Source organism: Meleagris gallopavo, chromosome 11 (assembly GCF_000146605.3).
Source record: "Meleagris gallopavo isolate NT-WF06-2002-E0010 breed Aviagen turkey brand Nicholas breeding stock chromosome 11, Turkey_5.1, whole genome shotgun sequence".
NCBI classification, from domain to species: Eukaryota; Metazoa; Chordata; class Aves; order Galliformes; family Phasianidae; genus Meleagris; species Meleagris gallopavo.
The window spans coordinates 16,979,360-16,988,727 of record NC_015021.2 but is presented as its reverse complement, the minus strand read 5'-3'; the positions used below and the strand labels follow the sequence as shown (position 1 = coordinate 16,988,727).

Here is a 9,368-nt window from a genome sequence, read left to right as displayed (position 1 = left end):
CTTCCCTTCCCTTCCCTTCCCTCGTAACACAGCACTTTGTTCTGTGAGGAGTTGCCGGGAGCAGCTGCTCCGGGCTCCGGATCTAGACTAGTGTGTCACAGAATATCCCGAGTTGGAAGGCACTCTGGCTCTTGGCTCCACACTGCACGACCCAAACCCTGCATCTGGGAGCGGTTTCCAAAGGCTCTTTGAGCTCCGCTGCCTGTTCCATGCCCACCACCCTCTGTTGAAGAGCCTGGTCCTAGGAAGGGTGGTTGTGATGCCTACAAGTGAATATTCAAATCCCGTATCCCTCATAAATCCACTGCCTGTGGTAGTGAATCCATGACGTGGGTCCATCACAGCAGAACTGCCCGGGCGCCATCCATCCAGGCACAGCTCAGCCTGTCAGACTCCAACCTCAGCCCACATGGTGCCCCTGTGCTTTGTGCCCCATCTCCCCCAGACCCACTGTGTCCCAGGAACACCTCCACAGCTGCCCTCACCTCAGGCTGCCCTGATTTTTAAAACCATTATGCACATCCCTGAACTGACTCAAGTGTTGTCTCAGCTTTGCCATGGATGCAAGGTCCGCGTTCTGCTTCCCTCCACTGCCATACACCTGTGCTCCATTTACCAAAGGACAGATGTCGCTCAGCAATACGTTTACTTTGTGTTTAATGAGTGATCGTGTGGAAAAAACCAACACTGAGCGAATTTCAGTTTGCTGTACTTCAGCTGAAGAGGAAAAATCATCTTTTTTTCAGAGTCACTGTAATGCTGTAAAAGTCACTCATCTTTTCATAAAAGGAACATACGGGCACAAAGACATTCTCCTTAAACTAAGCTTGTTTCCTTACATTTTTCTTAATTCAATCTTTGTCTCTCTGAGCAGTGATTGCTGACAAGATATGGTCCCTGAATGGACATATCGTTTCTCATCTTCTCTTTTGGAGCAGCTCTGGAAAATCACAGGCAGTAAACAAAGCCCCAGAAACGTTCAGATGGTATTTAGGTAGTTGCATCTTATGAAATTACCAGTCTTTGCCCTTCCAGTGGAGCAAATTAAAACATTTTATAAAAAAATTACATAATTTATCCTCATGACTCATTTGGGAGACAGGGAAGTTTCTTAGCAGATGGGAAAATGAAGCACACAGGACATGGCTCTCAGCAGGAGAACTCGTCTTGCAGAAGTGGCATTGCTGCAGCTGTGATGGTCCGGGGCTTACAGCAAAGCTCTTTGCAGGAAGGAATCTCCTTTCTCAGACAAATAAATGGAATTATCTCTTTCTGTTAAACTTCTCACCCACTGTGCGCTCCGTTTAAGAGTTCTTTACAGAAAGAAGTTGTGAATCCCCAGTCCTGCTATATTTTACAACTCATTTCTATCCATATTTGTTTCTATTCATCGGTTTCAGATGCTAAATCCTACTCTGCAAAATCAGTGATACCCTAATGGAGATTTTCTTATGCCAGTTCAGCAATACACTTTATATTATTTCAGAATCAGTTTTTTCCTGCAGTGATCAAGAAATGCTGAGATACAGTGCCAGATGAGTTTTTAAAATCCATCTAGATCAGTTTCCCTAACATGTTCTCTTTGAATTATGAGTGACTGCAGCCAGCAGAGCAATTCAGTTTCTGATAGATTAAATCCTTCTGGAGGTCCCCACTGCTGGGATTCCTGCCTGGTGAGTTGGAGCCATCCCAGACGGGAAGGCAGAGGAAGGGAACCTGCTGGAGGCTGTGCTGACTCAGCTCTAACTGAAAACCTCTGCCAAGGCAGCTCCAGCACACCCTAACCACTCTTTGGATGGCTTTGTTATGAAACACTGTGTGCTAGAGCAGTGATCTGGTATTAGGAAACAATGAGGTGTTTTCTCAAAAACAGCTCAGTCTTGGCAGGGCTGGAGCCCAAAAGATGTAAAGACAGGCATGCACACAATCTAAATGGCTAAAAGTACAACCAGAGTCCACGCATGCTTTTCTCAGTCCCAGAAGAATGCAGAGTTCATTATCAGTGTGGTACTTTCCATGTTCCAGAAAGTCCCTACCTTTCATCAGCCCATTATCTAATTCCTTTCCAAACCACTTCAGGATATACAAGAAGTAATCATATACAATAAGTAATCATACTTCAGGAGGCAAGGAAAAAAATGAAGATAACCAAGAGACAAAAAGATCCAGAGGGAATCCCCTCCACTGGCACGAATGAATCACAGGAGCCTTTTCATGGACTTCAGGAAAACTAAAGAAAACTAAGTTGCTAGACTTCAACATTAATGTACTGACATAGCAATCCACTTTCTTGACACCTCTACAGTAGCAACACTGTTTTTCTCTCATCCATGTTCTTAGCATTGGCTAAATTAGAACCCTCCCACAGGAGGAATACTTCTTTTCTTTTGTTTTGTCCTCATTCTTTGTTTATCACGGGCAGCACTTCTACTTCTGCAATCCATACAGCCATTCAGGTGAGATATGCTAACCCACCTCTTTTTCCCCTCACATTTCCATCTTTCCCTTCAGATCTAGGAACTAAAATGGTGATCAACCCCTTGCTAGGAAGTAAGCCAGCTCACTTCATTTTCCTTAAAAGCTTATGAGGAGCCAGAGGCCTGAAAGCTCACTTGTTTTACTGATAATGTTTAATTGCCCTATTAGGTAGGATTACACAGACTATATACACGAAGAGACAATGTGCCCAAACCCCTTCGCTTGCTTGGTCACACAGCTAGAGCAGGACAGATGATATTTTACCATTCTGTCAGCAACTCTGCTTACAGAGGGTTGACCTCTCTCAGTAAACAGGGCAGTGACTTCTCTATGCTCCAGCTGATGCTCTGCATGACACACATGGTGGCAGTTCAGTCTGGATGATGGAAGAAAGGACAGTGAATACATATACACGGATGCTTTACATATGGCCTATGTGTGTATTTATGAATAATATCTATTAAAATTTCTTTCAGACAAAGTGATGCAGGATAATAATGGAACTACCGAAAGTGCTCAGCATAAAAGAACACCAAAATATATGTATGCATCAAATGAGTTGGAAAAGCCACTCAGATGCTACCGTTCCCTTTGAAGAGCAGTTGAGAGAGCACTAGCAAGTTTCATATGCTTCCTGGAATTATTGAGGTATCTCACAAACACTCAGGATCACTGAATGATGCAGAAAGCAGAGCTCACGTTAATCCCCACTCTTCTGCCTCTTCTCTGATGCCACAGTCCAACCCACTTGTAACAAGGGTGCACGAGGGCTGAGAAAACTTTACATTCAGTTTTGGAAATTCTAATGTTTTCTTCCTGGAGCGGGAGAGGAGCAGGCAAGCAGGGGAAGGAGAATGTGCACGTAAAACCTACACAGACAAGTTTCAGTATGCCTACAAATCCCAGCCTTCTGATGAAGTCTCAATCAGCTGTAGCTCTGGCAGCAACTTACTTGGAATGGCCGGGGAGAAGGCTCCATTCTACCAAGGGTGTGGGTGTGGAATTGTAATAGACACTTCCATAAACTGCTGTCTGCTCAAATGTCATGGCATTGGCTTTCTGCCCCATTTTCAGCTGCAGGGAACAGCAGACGGGAGGAGCGGAAACAATGAAGATCCCTTTTTAAGGCTCAGATTGAAAAATCTTCTACTTTTTACAGCCAAGAAGTGCTTCTCGCGGCTGTTATAAATGGCATTTCCTAGACCTGCTTTGGAAATTATCATATACCCAGCATAATTCCACAACAATTTTACAGTGTGTGCTACAGGGAACAAACCAGGACCAGTTCGCTGTGCACAAACAGCAGGTGATCACTCTTTTGTGAGTTTACAGTTACTACAAAAAGCAGAGAGTGTAAAGTACATTAATGTTGTATTCCAGGTGTAAAGTGGAATGAATGGAAACAGAAAAGGAGAATAGCCATGAAAAGTAGCTTAATACAAAATTCAGTAACTGACATGGGGAACAAAGGCATGTGGAATTAAGAAGAGAGAAGTTTTAAAGTATTATTTTGTTCAGGCTGGTCAGAGATTGTTTGGCCTTTCTGCAAAAGCAGCCTGGAAGCCAGCTGAAGAAGCACAATCATGGTCATTAATGAGCTTCAGAAATTCTTACAAATATCGGCTAGTTTCCAATCACAACCAAATCAAACTCATTTTTACATTTATAATGAAAGAGTCTTGCATTCCTGTCATCCAGCACCTTGGAAAATAACAGGTGTGATATTTATCAGTGGATGCATTCACACAATGCCACCAATAAATGAGTGCATTGACACAGCCAAACCCTACCATACATAACTGCAGTACTGTGCCACTGAACACAGTTGCTAATTGCAGACTGCAGAACAGCAAGCCTTCAGGTGTCACACACACAGATACATACGTATGACACTGTGCTCTAGACAGAGAAACTACAGTACTTCTATTGTCAACTGCAGCAGTTTTAAAAGACAAATTTAGTAATATCAAATGATACAACTATGCTCTCAACAAAGTACTGTACCCTGTTAATCAAATTAAATCGGGCAAGGAGAGTAGAGGATACAGAAAAGGCTGAAATGTAGGGAGGGAGAAGGATACAATCTGCAGTGCTTGTTCAGATCTGTAGGATAACTCTGTTCTGCAAGTTACCAGGACTCACTGCTTGCATATCACATCTGTTAAATGAAGAATCAAGATAATTTCAGACTTCTTAAAACTCAAAGGCTGAGATGTCTATAGCAGTTTGGATGTGTACATCAGTGATGACTCAACGTTTAGGTCTAATTCAGGAAAGCAAAATGAAGAGGCTTACTGGATTTAATTAACTCATGCATATTTCAAGGATCATAAGGAATGAAATACTTGTTTTTGTTTGTGTTTTCCTTTAGTAAGTGGCACTGGTTGATGCGGCTGAATGCAGTAAGCTGTTCTTCACCTATGAGTCTCTTTCTGTGGGGAAGAAAGGCATAGAATGGAGGAACCAGCTTACCAAGGGACTAAGGGCAGAGCCAAGATCAGGTGCCAGGTTGCCTGCCCACCCTCTGCTCCCTGCCCCTGCTGCTCAGCAAATTGCCCCACCACTAGCGCTTTGCAGACTGCAGAACTAATGAGCAAACAAAGGAGTGGAATTACACATAAGTGAAGTGAAAATGGCCAGTATGAGGCCCCCCTAACAAAAAACAAAAAAAAAAGGAGAGAGAGAATGTAAAAACATTATAAAATAAATTAGAGATTGCAAAGAAGAAGTAATTCCCATTTTAACTGCATAACTGCTAATTGTGCGTTAATGATTTTCCTCATATATACAAGGCTTTGGTCCAAACTTCTGAAGGAAATAACCACACTCTTCTGTGTCTCTTTTCCCAGAAGGTACCAGTGTCCCTCAGAATCAAAGAATCATAGAATGGCTTGGGCTGGAAGGGACCTTAAGGATTATCAAGTTCCAATCCCCTGCCACAAGCCAAGGCATTTTTTTTTCTCTTTTCCCCAGGTGCCATCTCAGTGCTGGTGGATGCACCAGCCTAGCTTTCATGTGTGTCAGTGAGGGACAGTGTACTATGCATGACGTTTTTTGTTTTTTTTTTTTTGCTAGAAATGAGGCTCAGGCACATTCACATCATCCATCAGGCTATCCTAACAGGCTTACAGCTTCCAGGCACTAATGATCTGGGCTTGTTTAGCTGGGAGTGGCCATGGACAAGGAAGCCTCCATAAACCATTACCAGCTCCTCTGAAGCATTTGGGTCTCTGTTACACTGGCAACGATGACAGCAAAAAGAGGCATTTTTTAGAATAAAGCTTCTCACAAGTGCCAGAGAAGCAGCCGCCCCCGCACACACCTTGTTCACTCACTGCACTGATCTGGCATTCCTTCCAGAGCTGGGAAGGGCCCACAGCTGCTGACTCAAAAGACTTTTGGAATAAGAACTCAAAAACTGAAAGGTCTTGCTCCTCTTGGGATTTTTGCTTATTCCCCTGGCCAATATGTCAGTCCACACCAGGCAGCAGAGCAGGGGCACCTCTGCAGGATGGTCTCCAGTGTCTTGGCGAGCTGAAAGCACGGATCCAGAGAAATGATGGTTCAGAGCAGTGAAGGCTGAGTGACAGACAGGGACACAGGGTCAAGAATCAATAAAGTTGTACAATCTGATCTAAACTGTGGCACACATGCAGGTGTTTTTTTCAGACAAGGCTTCAGACAAGATCCAACTGCATCCGCTGCCAGTTTTCAGAGATATTTGCTTACATCAAATAGCCCTGGAAAAGCTCCCATCAGGAAAATGCCAGAATCAGTTGCTATCTTCACTAACAGAGAATTGTATCTCCTGTCAAAGTGTTCTTAATAAACCCAAAGCATTTCTCAAAAAAGGCAGTTGCATTTCTATTCAAGTCTCTGCTGCCTTCTAAGTGACAGCTACTTGATGTTCAGTGCCATCCTGTAATGAGTAATAGCTCAAGAGTTAATTACAAATTTATTATGAACTTGTGGTTAGAACCAGCCTAAGTGATCGAGTAGAAAAAAACCAATTGAATTCGGGGAACTCAAGTCTCACTCTTTGATGGTCTGATGAAACTGGGTCATTTGATCTTTTACTGATTCCTAGCCACTGCATGGCTGGGAATCCATTTCTTCTGTAGCCCATCAGCCTGACAGCTACATTACAGAAGAGCTGCTTTGCCAACGATTACCATATGAAGCACCAAAAGACTGAGTTGCTAACCTTCCAATTTTAGGAAGTAAATACTGTATTTACTATGTTTAATAACTCTTGCAAGGTCAATATAACAGTGCATCCCCTACAATTGTTTAAATTATCAATATAACATTTGGTATCTTAAGAATAAACACACTGAATTTAAGATAGCTGGTCAAATTGTGCAGTTACAATGATTAAAATCATAAACAATCCTAATTCCTTCCTAATGAGCACTTTTTTATTATTATTATTATTATTTTTGTTTTTATTTTTTTACTTGGCATTGCTGAAGTATAAAGAGAGAACAAGAGCACCCAGCAAAGCTAATATAAAGCCCAGCATTGTGTCAATTGGAACAAAACTACAGTAATTAAAAGATACTTAATCTTTTAAGGCTACACATTGTTCAACCTTCCCTGTTACATAGGCAGGATAGGACTTTGGAGTATGAGCAGAGATTTGACTTCTTTGAATTTCTTATAGTTTCCTGCTAGATCCCACCACAACAGGAAGCTGGGGAATTGAGCAATGCAGCAGGCACAATAACCTCATTGATCTCTCAAGTATTTCTGCTAAAAGAAAGAAAAATAAAGAAATCAACCGGAGAAGTCGGACTGCGCTGGCTTGTGTGTGCATTATAGAGATGATTAGCTAAGGTGGAGGGAAAGAACATCAAATGGGACAGTGTCTCTGCATGATTATCTTCAGCCCACTGTGATGAGCAACAAACAGTGGAGAGCTGAAGATCTATACAAATGTCATTAGACCAAGGGCTGTAATGCAATTTGATGATGTGGCTACAGCGATATCTGGTTCCCTTGATACAGCATAGCAAATGGCATTTTAGCACTGCTGGATCACTACTGTGCTAAAAAGCAACCATCCAACATAAATGTTTGTCTGTATGAGCAGACAAGCAAGTGGTTGATGCTTCCATTTGCATCACTGTCTATTAAACTGATGGCATAAGGAGAGTCAGGTCCCAAAACAAAATATATTTCAAAAACACGGGAACAGTGCAATGCAGTTTGATCTTTCCAGCACGCAAAATAAAGGCTAATTCTTCCCACTGTTCCCCTTCCTGTTTTTCTCTCATCCACCTTGCTTTGTCCTGGGCCAGGCTCTCCCTGCCTTCCCTGTGCTGCAGCTCTGTTCCAGGGGACCACCAGTCACAGCCACACGCAGCTCCAGCTGGCCATGCCACCTGTAGATTGTTTTTTCTAGTTAGCTCCTGGGCAGCCCTTAACCCTAACGCAGCAATTTCTAACTCTTCTCTCAAGAGAAGTAGCAAGAATGAAATTATTTATTCTGGATAATGAAGGATAAAGCAGCTTGCAACCCCATGAAACCTGGGATTGTTTTTGAAATCATAACTGGGCTCTGATTTTACCCGTGGTTTGTGTGATGTAGCAGGGACTCACCTACATCCGGGCATCACACCACAAGAGCTAGAAAACTTGCAGAAAATGCCCTTTTCTGCTCTCCAGGCAATTAAGAACGACAGAGACCCTCTTCTGTGACCAGAGGACAGGAGTCTGGGTATGCCAGTGCTAAGTGTAGCAACCCAAATGCCTTCATAGGCAAAGATTTTTATTATTAAATGATGGCTTTATAAATAACTGAATCTTAATATAATTATTTCCAATCAACTTCCATCCATCAAGAAAAACCACAAAAAGGATGTTCCTAGTAAGTCCAGACAGAATCAAGTTAACTGTTTAACATTGTGATTGATAAATCCGTATTGGTGATCAGATTCCTTATAGCTGCTCTTTTTTAGCATTTTATGATACTTCTATCATCATCAATCCAAAAACCACATAAATACAATTTCCTTGTTTACAACCTTGACCTAATTTCATTTGCAAACACTGGGAAACACATCTAGCAGCACAGCGTAACTGATACACAAGACCCCAAAGTACAGTGCACAAAAACATATTTCCTTAACTTCCATCCACCTTCTGGAGGACACAATGGAGTTATTGTTCACCTCCTTTCATGGCCATATTGTTCATACCGATGGGAGGACATTCCCTCCTGACACATGACTGGCAAAACGCCGGCATGCATTGAAAACAGACACTCTGCAGCAGCCTCCAGCACCCTGCATCTAAGCAGAGATGAATGGAATGAAAATATTCTCAGTCTGAGATAGGAAAGGGGGAAGATGGTTCATAGGCTTTGTATTTCACTGAAGGTCTTCATGACATAAATAGTAAATTATGCAACTGATACACTTGAACTCATTGGCAAAGCAAAGAATGGAGTCCTCAGCACTAGTTTTAAGTGGTTGTGTCTCAAAACACTATTTCTGTGATCATTTTGTTTTCTTACAACATTTGTAAACTCACAGGGGAAGTAGAGAGCCCATACATAGAAGCTTATGCTGCTGCGCTGTTTATTCTGGACACAAAATAATACCCAGAGCTTCCTCTAAAAGGCTGCTAAGAGCATGAAGTAAAAGAAAGCCTCCAAGAGGAAGTACTGAAAAGTAAATAGGCAGCGCAAGCAGAGCTGCCGAGACTCACTACAAAAAGGCAGCCAGCACAGCAGAGCTGGATTGGTACACTGACTGCAAGCCTGGGAGACAGAAATATAATTCTTTCTGCAATGTATAATTACATTCTTAACCTCTTTGTCTTTTTTTCCTTTTTGATAAAAAGGAAATAATTCATTTCCAGGAATATAAGTGGCTTTAATTCACTTG

General features: G+C 42.3%; 1 protein-coding gene across 1 annotated transcript in view; it reads right to left on the bottom strand.

Annotated features, from left to right (window-relative positions):
- GNB4 (G protein subunit beta 4) overlaps positions 1-9,368 on the bottom strand; it is a 40,279-nt gene that overhangs the window by 26,704 nt on the left and 4,207 nt on the right. The window lies entirely within an intron of this gene.